Raw genomic sequence first — 12657 nt, 5'->3', positions numbered from 1 at the left:
GTGCTGCTTTTGACAGGTTGGACTGTTTTATCCCTTTGTGTAAAGACAGATGCAAAACATGAGTTAAATAGTTCTGCTTTCTCCCTGTTGCTTGTCACCTTCTTGCCACTTTCTCCTAGCAATGGACCAATTGTTTCCTTAACTTTTTTCTTGTTGTTAACATGTTGGAAGAAGCTTTTTTTGTTAATTTTTACTTTTGTGGCAAGCCTTTCTTCATTGTGAGCCTTAGCTTTCCTCACTTCATCTTTACATGCTCGGGCTGTTTGCTGATATTCTGCCTTAGTTATGTCCCCCTCCTTCCACTTTTTATACTTACGTTTTTTGTCTTTCAGTTTGTCAGATAGTTCTTTATGCAGCCATGCTGGTTTCTTTTGGGAGCTGATATTTTTCTTCTTCATTGGTATTGTGCTAGACTGGGCTTTTGTAATCTCATTTTTCAAAATTTCCCAAGCTTCTTGAGTTGTTTTCCCCTTGAGGATTCTCATCCATGGAATTTTTCCCAAGCTCTCTCTAAGTTTATTGAAATTAGCTTTCTTAAAGTCCAAGACTCTAGTTTGGCTTTGTTCTACTACTTGTGTTTGGATAATGTTGAATTCCAATATTGCATGGTCACTTGCCCCCAGGGTTCCTATGGCTTCAACACCTTCTATCATTTCCTCTCTGTTAGTGAGGATTAAGTCCAATATGGCTGATCCCCTTGTTCCCTTCTCTACTTTTTGGAAAACAAAGTTGTCTGCTAGGTTTCTTAAGAACCTGTTGGATCTTCCACTTGGTGCAAAGTTTGTTTCCCAGTTGATGTCAGGGTAGTTAAAAACTCCCATTACTATTGTGGTGTGCTTCCTACATACCTTAGTTAGCTGACTAGCAAAAAGTTCATCTACTTCCTCTGCTTGGTTGGGTGGCCTGTAGTATAGACCTATGGCAGTGTCATTTCCCCCACAACCTTTAATATTGACCCAAATGCATTCAAGGTAGTTCTCATCATTGTTGTGTTCTATTTCTGTAGAGATGTAGTTATTTCTTATATATAGTGCAACTCCACCTCCTCTTTTATTTGGTCTATTTCTTTTAAATAATTTAAATCCTTCTAGCTGTATGTTCCATTTGTCGGTTTCATCCCACCAAGTTTCTGTAATGGCAATAATGTCGTATCTGCCCTCTTTTACTTGAATTTCTAATTCGCCCTGTTTATTCCTCATACTCTGTGCATTGGTGTATAGACATTTGAGTCCATTTTGATTGACCCTGTGTTTACTGTCTACATAACCTGTGTTATGACTGACTGCCCCTATTTTCTTGCCACTTGTGTGATTCATGCACATGGTATGGCAATCACTATTAAATGCTTGGTTTTGCTTGACAGCAGGAGTGATAATCTTACCCACACACACATCTATGTTACATGCACTTATAACCCTATGAATTTTAGTTTGCTGGGGACAGAAATGTTCTGTATCTATTAATTCTCTGTCCCCACTCTTCAGTTTAAATGTTTATCAAGAAAATCTGTGAATTTAATGCCAAGTAACTCAGTCCCTTTCTTGGATGGGTGCAACCCATCTCTTTTGTAGAGTTTTTCATTGGACCAGCTACAGGCATCATGACTAATAAAACCAAAGCCTTCCCTTTTACACCACTCCTTTAGCCAAACATTAAACTCTGCTACCCGCTGGCCCTTCCCTTTTTGTTCCTTATATACAGGTCTACAATGAATAATATATACTAACATTTCAAGTTTGAAGAGGCCGGTAAATATTTATTTTACAATAAATGTGACACACAAGCCTATATTTAATGGAACAGAATGGTATTCAGTAACAAACAAATGTTAACAAGTCAGTGTATAAAGCTATAATCTAGTAATTCTAGGGTTAAAAATGTACAGCTTTACATTTCCATTCTAGAGAGTTTTCAACTGGTTTACTACCTTAGACTAAAATCTGAATCCTTCACACATACAGGTACTCCTCAACCTATGACTACAATTGGAATTGGAATTTCCATTGCTAAGTGATGTCAGAAAGCCTGATGTCATGTGACTGCATCACAAAGGGCCAGGCTGGGAATGCTTGGTCAGCAGGGGCAAGAAGTCTAAGGAGGGTTGGATAAGGGGGCCAAATGGGCATAGATGGGGGAGGGGAGATAGGTGATGGTTGGTGTCAAAGTGCCCCTGACATCATAAGTGCAGGCAGACTGACAAGTGCCCAAATTTTGATCAGGCAACTGGTGTTGCTGCAATGGCTGTAACTTTGGGGACTGGTTGTAAGTCCCTTCATTCAGTGCCACTGTAATTTTGAATGCTCACTGAATGAATGATTGTAATTTGAGGACTATCTGAGTTTGCAGCAATATTTAGATATAGAAAAAGATGTAAAAGTAGTACAGTACATTATGCACAACTTATTTAGTTTTAATCTAGAATGACCAATGAACTGCAAATACTAAAACAACAAGCACCACACCCTAACAGTTATTTTTCTGTGCTAGTTATATGTAACTGCAGTAACTGCAGCAAAAGTACCCCAAGGCTCTGTTTTAGGCCCAGTACTCTTCAACATCTTCATCAATGATTTGGATGAGGGAATAAATGGGGAACTCATCAAATTTGTAGATGACACCAAGCTGGCAGGAATAGCCAACACTCCAGAAGATAGGCTTAAGATACAGAAGGGTCTTGACAAACTTGAACATTGGGCACTATCTAATAAAATGAAATTCAATGGTGAAAAGAGTAAGGTTCTACATTTAGGCAACAAAAATGGAATGCACAGGTACAGTATACATGGTACCTTGCTCAGTAGTAGTAACTGTGAAAGGGATCTTGGAGTCCTAGTGGACAACCATTTAAATATGAGCCAGCAGTGTGCAGCAGCTGCCAAAAAAGCCAACACAGTCCTAGGCTGCATCAACAGAGGGATAGAATCAAGGTCACGTGAAGTGTTAATACCACTTTATAATGCCTTGGTAAGGCCACACTTGGAATACTGCATTCAGTTCTGGTCACCACGATGTAAAAAAGATGTGGAGACTCTGGAAAGAGTGCAGAGAAGAGCAACAAAGATGATTAGGGGACTGGATACTAAAACATATGAAGAACGGTTGCAGGAACTGGGTATGTTTAGCTTAAGAGAAAGAAGGACTAGGGGAGACATGATAGCAGTGTTCCAATATCTCAGGGGTTGCCACAAAGAAGAGGGAGTCAAACTATTCTCCAAGGCACCTGAGGGTAAACAAGAAGCAATGGGTGGAAACTAATCAAGGAGAGAAGCAACTTAGAACTGAGGAGAAATTTCCTGACAGTTAGAACAATTAATCAGTGGAACAGCTTGCCTCCAGAAGTTGTGAATGCCCCAACACTGGAAGTCTTTAAGAAGATGTTGAATAGCCATTTGTCTGAAACGGTATAGGGTTTCCTGCCTAGGCAGGGGGTTGGACTAGAAGACCTCCAAGGTCCCTTCCAACTCTACTATTGTATTGTATTGTAAGGTACCAGGGAAATTGTTCTGGTGACTAATACACCAGACAATAGTTGTAGATGCAAAAACTGTTCATGCTTCACTGAACACATTTGCAAGGCAGTCAAGAATGTTCAATTAGGTATTGTTTTTGCAGAGCTGCTAAGCAGTGAAATAATGAAAATTGGGTAAGAATGAAAAATGCAACGTTGATGAGAGGTCTGGATTTGTGTTAGAGTTAGACCACACTTTGATAGTGTCAGATTTCATCTTTGAAGAAAAAGGTACAAGAATTACTACATGAAGAAAAAATATGAATTCTGTACAAGGGTACTGCAATATAAGTATTTCAACAGAATGAATGAAAAGTTGATTGATAACATGCTGTCATTGACTATTGGCAGCTACATAGATTTTCTCCATTGCAATCTCTCCCTTACCATCCTTCAGGTCTTCCAACAGTGCAGTCATCATCACTGTAACTGAGTCCACCCACCTTACTACTAGTTGTCATTTTTCCTTCAACTTTTCCCAACATTAGAGCTTTCTCTAGAGAGCTAGCTCGTTGTATAATGGGGTCTGAAATAGGGTAATTTGAGCCTGGTCTTGTGTGCTTTGAATGAGAATACTGGGTTGATATATTCAATGATCCATTTCTTTGCTTGTTTGTGGCAGTCCACAGTATTCTCAGGAATACATGTAATGAAATAAGATTGGTAAATGTCTGGAAAAGAGTAAAAAATATGTTACAGCGTACCACTCTATTTTGTGGAGTTCTGCTAATGGGAAATAAGGCTGCTTGATAAAAGAGCCTGTGGCTTAGAGGTTAATAACATCTATCTAATATGCAAGTAGCCTGGGTTCGAATCCCAGAAGGGTATGGCTAGCTGACGACAGCTAAATAGCTTGAAATAAATCTATACTAGTCTCCTTTTATTTCTTTGTCGGTAAAATATAAATAACATTTCATCACACTTATTTTCAATTTTATTTATTCTGCTGGTAACCTCTTCACCTTTATTTCCAACAAAATCATTGCATTTTCTCTGTCTCTTTCTGTCTACCCACAATATACCTTTTTCTTAACTGCACTTTTTGCAGCAGCCATTCCTTCTATGCAGCTGCTCACTTCATTCTCGCTTTGTTGGCTATACCAGGGGAGAGATTAAGTGTTTTTTCCAGTGAGACCGGTCTAACTTAATTAGTATTTGTTCTTTGTTTCATTGCAAAAGATGTATTACAGGTAAAAGAATTTGCTAATCAATTAGAAAAGAAATTTGAATTAAACAATTTGGCAGACATAATGACCAAGCCATTGGGTGGAGTGCACCATGGGAAGAATATTAAGTTATTTGGATTTATGTCTATTCCAGTTATGAAGGGAGGAGTGTCAGTATGGATTCATGAACTGGAATAGGGAGTAGTAACAAGGTCAGCCAATGGGAGCTGAAACAGCTAGGAGCCAGGGTGCGGCTTAGCTCTGTAGCTGAGTCTGTGCTGAGCTAAAAAAACCTGGCCTGAGCTCTGAACTGAAACTGAAACCAATCTCTCCCGTCTACCACATTGGAAGAACCACTCTTGGTATTGTATATATGTCTCACATGTTATCATGTATATAAAGAGAAGTTAATGAATCCTGCTGAATCAGTTACCTGTGTGTGCTTTCTAGGGGGAGTCATGTGACTGGGTGGGAGTGACATCCAGTTGGCCACGCCCACTCAGCTTTTGTGGCTCCTGGTGTTTTATTTTCTGTGGGAAACTGGTACAAATGGCTCTTTTGAGTATTTAAGGTTGCAGACCCCTGATCTAAGGTACTGTTCCAGAACCAAGCTAGCACATTCACAGGCCCCATTAGTTTGGGGGCGGTAGGCAGAGCTTGTACCCTGGACAGAGCCTAACAACTTCAGGAATTCCCACCATAATTGAGAGGTGAATTGTAACCCCCTATGCGAAATAAGGTGGTCAGTTTCGCCCCAAGGAGGATTTCTATGCTGCTGTCTGTGGGGTGATGGGGAGGGAGCACATCAGAGCCCCACTCTGTCAGTTTTGGAAGCCTCCCTGAGGTCGCAGTATTCCTTTGGGATTTTCTCCTCTGTCTAGGCACTCACTCACTACGGCTCCCAGCTCCCTTGCAACCTTGGCTCGGAGTGGGATTTTGTCTCCCACTTTTTTCGCCTGTGTGGATCAGATCCTTAAAAGCCCCTTCCTCCAATTCATGTGAGGGTTCCATTTTCAGAGCCAGGTTAATCCAAGCAGGAGGGGTTTCTCCATTCCGGGGGCTACAATGAAACTCAATGTCTCTCTGATTCCCCATCCACATTTCCACAGGTTCAGTTACAAAGTGAGCTGGACCTCCCCCAGCCACTGACCCATCCAGTTGGCAAAATGCTATGGGCACCCTCAGGGTTCTCAGTCTCAGTCTCTCTACCACCTTGGGGTTAATCACGCATCTGGTGCACCCTGAGTTCAAAAGGGCTAGCATTTTCTCCTGGGCACCTGACAAAGGCACCTGTAGCTCCGCTGGGATGGTCATGGGGCCCACATGTTCACTTACCAGGGAGTCATTGAAGTTGGTATCACTCTCCTCTGGTGGGGTCGGAGTTCCCAGCTCCTCCTGGGCAGGAGGGGCAAACTCAGTGACCTCTACCCCCTTCAGTGCTGTTTTGTGATGCTTCATAGGCTACTTCTCAGGCTTCCTGCCCCCAACAGTTACCAGCTTGGAGATTGGTTTAGCGTGGCAATCAACTGATCGGTGCCCCTCATTCCCACACTTGAAGCACATCGTGGACCTTGGTTTGGGTGCTGGCCTGCCTTTGGCAGCTCTCGGGGCTTCTTTAGGAGCAGGGGGGGAGGTTTGCTCCAGCTGCGGTTTCCACGGTGCTGGTCTCTAGTCAGGTCAATTTCCACCTTGTCTGCCAACACATACCAGTGCTGGAGTTCTCGAGCCCCCCCGAGATGCAGCATTGATATATTTCATTGTTAAGTCCATCTTTGTAGCATTCCACCAGGACTTCTGGGGGCCAGCCAGTCATTTGGCAGGCCAGCTCATGAAACTCCTGAGTGTATTCTCCAACTGACCTCCACCCATGGGTGATGGTCTTCATCCTGGTTCTAGTTTTGCATTCAGCTAGGAGTCCTCAAACCGCCGGCAGAGCTCCATCATAAACTAATCATAATCTCTTAGCTGGGGGGAATTATCATTGTGAAGAGTGACCATCCAGTCTGCTGCAGCCCCTTCCAGGGCCATGGTGACACATCTCACTTTGGCTGCCTCCAACCTTAAGTCCTCTCCATACTTCTGCATGTGATTCCAGACTTGAGCTGCGAAGAATCCCAGGGCTTTGGGATCCCCTTTGCATTTTACTCCCAGCTGAGGAACCTTAGAAAATCAGTGCCGCCAGGGGGGCCTGGGCTGCAGCTGCGAAAGCTGCCCTGCTGGGGTTGTGGAGGTGGCGGCTCCCCCTGCTACTTCGCCAGTCTCTCCATGTGCTGGCAGGGCATGCTTCTGTGCAAGGCCTCCAGAGCTCTCTGACTCTCAATCGTTTCATGCACGATTGCAAGGCATGGGTCAGGAGGTCCTCTTTGTCAGATTCTGGCAGGACATAATCTCCACGCCAGCCTCTGGTGAGTCACCCCCGGGGGGTGCTCCTCAGAGTTCCATGTGTCCTATGCCCAGCGACCATGTGGCTTGGACTGGAATCTTGAGTTGCAGCTCTTCCAGCCATTCTGTCTCCTCATGGCACCGGTGTGGCTGTGGGGAGGCCTACCCCAGGGCTCCGGACTCTTCCTGGTTGCTCCCATGGGTCTCCGGGTTAGCCGATAAAGCAGATATTGCCTGTCAGGCCTGCCTCCATTCAAAACCCAAGAAAGAAAACCCCCAACTCCATTGAGATAGAGAAGAGGTGCTTTTACTGAGTTGGAAAAGATAGCAGCGAAAGCAAAGCAAGATCTTATTCAAAGGGCGGGAAAGTTACAGATTGAAAGTAACCCCAAATCCCTCCGCCAAGGGTCCAGCACTGAGAGTCCAATCAACATCCAGTATGATGTTGTGGTAAAGCTCGTCTTCAGGTATTTCACCCATCTGGAGTCTAAGGACAGTTGGCCTTGACGCATTGTAAACAACTCCACTCAGCAGCATAATTCTTGAGAGCAAACCTCCCTTCCAGTTCACATGGGACTTCACCTTGCCAGCTCACTTCCCCAACCCAAATACCAACACACACACACACACACTGTTACTATGGCAGCTGATAGCAAGCATGCAGCAAACTTGAACCCCATGCTGGAGATCTGGCTGACAGTTTGTGAAATCTAGAAAATGCTGAACCTCATTTAAATGAAAGGGTTCCAGGAGAGCACTGCATGCACCTTCGGGGGATCCATCTGTGGAAATGTAGTAAATGTAGTAGTAGTAGTAGTAGTAAATCTAACTGCTTTAAGTCAAATGCACATTTCTCCAGTTTAGCAGTGGCAATTTTCTCATAGTCTGTTCAAAACCAGTCAAACATGGTGTTCATGAAGTTTCTCCTCTAAATTAGGATATCATCCAGTTAAATAATCACAAACGTGTCAATTACATATGAAAAAAAAATGTTCATAAGTCTGGAAAGTACTGCTCCACAATTGACCAAGCCAAAAGGCATTAAGTGCATTTGACGTCTCAACACAACTGAAAGAAGAGTGTTGAGAAAAAAGACAAATTTGGGACTTTTTCTTTAATGAAATTAACAAGGTTGAGGATCTCGTGATAACAAGAATGGACTACAAGTCTTTGATACTTCCAGATAAGAAAAAGATTTTACTCTGTAAAGATAAGCTGGAAGGAGTGACTTAAACTTAATAACTGGAATCAGGATGCATTTTTCTCTGCTTGATATGTGAAACTGAAAGGTTTAACCCATAATGTGAAAATGTATATATATATTTACATATAATATATAATGCTTAAGTAACTCTTAAAGTAGGCAAAAGCTATTGAAAATGTATTTGAGAGTACCTGTATTAAGAGAAAGTTAAAGAAAATGTACCAGTTTTAAAGAAAAACTCTGTATGTTAAAAAAGATGTTTATAAAAGAAAAAATAATAATTATTCTATAAGGGTAGTTTGGAGGGAGTTAAATGCAATATTGAAGTTTAAAGCTTGTATGTTAAAGTCAAAGAATAAGATGTATTAGAAAGTTTTGATTTCAAAAAGTGCTTTTTAAAAAAAGGTTTAGTACTTTGAAGGAAAAAGGAGGGTGAAAGAACCCCCCCCTTTTTTTTAGCCCAAAGAATTTGAAAGAATACAATAAACTTTGTAAATAAAAATGGTGACAGTTCACAAAGATTACTAGGTGCAAATAGAAATACATTATTTCCATAGCAAGGAAGATAAAGCAGGAATGGTTAAACTGATTATTTAAAGAAGAAAATATGTTCTTATTTGGATATTACTTCTAGAATTCGTGCTTGTGAAGAAAAAAATTAAACTTTGATCTTGGTTTTGTTGATTAGAAAGATTTGATGTTATAGAAATGGCTAGCTATATTAATGTGTAAAAGCAAAAGTTGAGGTGTGTTTATCTTGTACTGTGCTAGGAAGATTTGGAAGTCAATGCCCCCTTTTCTTTTTCTCTTCCCCCTTGTATTTCACATCCTTTTCCCCATTCCCTTTCTCTCCCTTAATTTCCTATTTTCTTTCTTTTTTTCTATTTTATATAATAAAAATAAAAATGAAAAAAGGCATCAGTGTATTTGACGTACCTGGTATTTGAATGCTGTCATTCATGTCCTCCTTTGACTCTAATGAAGTTATACACATTTCTGAGGTCTACCTTGGTAAATATGCATGCATTCTAAATCCAATATAAGGGTAGTGAGTAATGGCCCCTCGCTGTGATCCTGTTCAGATCTTTGTAATCATGGACTGTGTGCAAGGGGAGTTCACCGTCGGGGTTAGGGATGTTTGAGTCTTGCTTCTTGGGGACAAAAAAGTAGGACCTGAAGCTGGCAACCTAGAAAGTCTAATAAATCCTTTCTGCAAATTGGACTCCAAATATATTTCAGGATTGACAGCTCTTTTGCTGACATGGGATACTGCCTCTTAGCAGGAATTTTAGCTCTGTGATAAAATTGATCACACACACAGCTTCTATGCAGGGGAAAGACTGATGGCTCCCTCCCCCAATGGGCTTTTGACAATCTGCTGAAAGTTGTTACTTGCATGTGATGGAGCTGGCAACCCAGAGAGAGGAAAGATAGAGTTCCTCTTTCCCAGTCTATTGCAGGATTGTGAAATTTCAGCCATGAAGACCCCAGGATGATTGGGACGTGAAGGTTGTATGTTACATAAAGAGGCAAAAGCTTGGTGTGCTCCCAAATTGTTAGCTGCAGTGGAACTATTTTTTCAACAGGGAAAATTCTGTGTAGCAAGACCTTGGACTTGGTTTCTTTGGCTGTCCAAGCTCCCATTGTATCTCTTCCAAGTGTGAGTCTATGAGCACACATAGCTGGACAACTGGTCCAGGTTCCAAGGCACTCCTTGCCTTACATGTTTGGTCCAGATTTGAGTGTCCACATCCTGTGTAAATTGGTTACTGTATTTTTTGGAGTATAAGATGCACCGGAGTATAAGACGCACCAAGATTTTGAAGAGGTAAATTAAAACGTGTTTGCCCTCCCCGGCCCCCAGGAGCACTCAGCAGGCCTCCCAAACCCTCTGCACGCCCCATTTTTTGTGAAAAATGGGGCACGCAGAGTTTGGGAGGTCTGCAGTGCTTCTGGGGCCAGAGAGGGCAAAAACGCGATGTGTGGGGGCTTGATCTTCCTAAAGGGTAAGGCTTTTATCGATCTCAAATCCACTTTTCTCTACCCCTCCCACGGCAGGGCAGGACTAAACATATCTCTCCATGCTATATTTTTTCCCCCTTCCCATTTGGATTAACAGTTCCTTGCGGTGGCACCTGAGCGGCAAAAGGGAAGCCCAAAGAAGACGACCTGGCAAGGCTGCCTCCTTGAACAACAATTGTTCACAGCCCTCTTCCTTAGTCTCAGGGCAAAAGCAGGTGCCAGACTCTAGGGAGACTCCCAACCTGGCGCTCCTGCATTCCGAAACTTCCTTTCCATCCTATGCTTCTTCCACTAGCCAAGATCCTGATGCCAATAGATTTTCCGGAGAGAACGTGGAGATCAAGCATCCTGAGATAAGCCTTTGTAAAGATCATTATTCCTCTTCCCTTCCTCCACCCCCACCCCCCACCCCCGGATCTGTCATGCAGTGCTTATTGCTATTGCTGCTATTGCTATTGCTGCTATTGCACCCAGCTACCGTATCTCTTTGCTGCATGACAGATCCGGGCAGATTGAGGGGGGGGGGGGAGGCTTTTTTCCCACGAAGGCTTTTCTCAGGACACTAGATTGGGAAGTTCAAAATTGATGGGGGGGTGGAGGAAGAGAAGAGGAACAGTCTCCTCTCCATGAAGGATAGATTGGGAAGTTAAAAACCTGGAGTGGGATACAATCAAGCTTGATTCAAAGGCTTTGGCTCCTGAGATCGCTTCACTGCCACTCAAAAACGCTGTTACAACGATCTCTGCCGCCTGGAATGACCCGAGAAGGGGCAGGTGAAGTGGGCTTTGCAGAGGTCGCGGTAACAGTATTTTTGGGTGGCAGCGCAGTGATATCATTCCAAGTTTTTAACTTCCCAATCTAGTGTCCTGAGAAATATAGCATCTGAGGCACCTCTCATTTGCAGGAGGAGGGAGGAGGGCGGCGTATACGAAAGCCTCTGAGTAACTGGGAAAGAAAGTGTGCTTTTCGGGCGGCGGTTTTCGGCAGGTTCCAAGCACGGCTTTCTTTCCCAGTTACTCAGAGGCTTTTGTATACGCCGTCCTCGCCCTCCTCCTGCAAGTGAGCGGTGCCTCACAGACTTGGCAGGCAGCTCAGGGGAGACAATGGCCACAATGACTTTACTCCCCAGTAATGTGAGGAGCTGCCACCGCCTAAGCCCTCCCGGGAGCCGAGCCGAGCAGCAGCCCCAAAAGCAAAATGTCTCCTTTCCAGGCACTGCGATCTTTGCAACGCCCACCTTCACCTGCCCCTTCTCAGGCAGTTCCAGGCGGCAGAGATCACAGTAACAGCGTTTTTGGGTGGCAGCGCGGTGATTTTGGCCGCCTGGAACTGACCGAGAAGGGGCAGGTAAAGCAGCTGCTGTGTGAGAGGTGTAAGGCAAGCCACTGCTTGGTCTCCCCCTTCTCCAGGCAACCCAGGCAGAGGGCAGTCAGTTTCTGCTCCTGGCCTGGGAGACAGATCTGGACAGGAGGAAAGAGAAGGTGGAGAAGGGCAAGCTCTTTTTCCTCCCTGTTCCAAAAACAGGGCATGCAGAATCTTCCTATGACCAAGGCAGCAAAGGCGCAGGTGCTTGCTGGGAACGGGAGATGGATCTGGCCAGGAGGAACACACGCCCCATTTTTGCAATCAGGGAGGAAAAAGAGCGTTTCAGGTGACAGGTGGTTCCAAGCTGCGGGGATTGTGACGCATTGTGACCGGATCCATCTCCCGGGCCAGGAGCAGAAGCTGACCACCCTCCACCTGGGTTGTCTGGAGAAGTGGGAGGCTGAGCGGCAAGCCACCTTGCCTTACGCCTCCTGCGCAGCGTCCGCTTCACCTGCCCCTTTTCCAGACGACCCAGGCGGCTACATTCGGAGTATAATACGCACTCAGATTTTCACCCTCTTTTGGGGGGGAAAAGGTGTGTCTTTGTTCTGTCCCCCAAGCCTCCAAATTATACAGATGCCGGGTTGGCCATCTGCCACGACTAATGAAGTAGATAAGCCACCCCTTGGCTAGGAGCACAGAAACTTCTCTATGAAAAACCAGACTCACGGAATTCACGGACTTCTTCAAACTTAAACTGATGTTTCCTGCAAAATTCCCCTCCCGTCGCTCCACCTATAAGCTCTCTGGGAGGGGCCAATCAGTAACCACCTGTGTCCTATTTCCTTCTGCAAGCGTTTCCACAGCTGCTGCCTTCTCCTATCAACCCTCCGCATCCATATGTCAGGGACAACCTCCCCGTTCTTCCTCACTGCTCCCTGGCTCAGACGCCATCTGGTGCCCAACAGGACTCTCTAGTTCCTGCTCTGACTCCAAACACCCTCCAGAGTCTTCCTCATCCTCCAGAGCAGTCCCATAATGGTCTGAGCTGTCAGATTCCACCAACAGCT

The sequence above is a fragment of the Natrix helvetica genome, assembly GCF_964273705.1.
Source record: "Natrix helvetica genome assembly, chromosome: W".
NCBI classification, from domain to species: Eukaryota; Metazoa; Chordata; class Lepidosauria; order Squamata; family Natricidae; genus Natrix; species Natrix helvetica.
The sequence above is the reverse complement of the archived record's forward strand: the minus strand, read 5'-3'. Positions refer to the sequence as shown.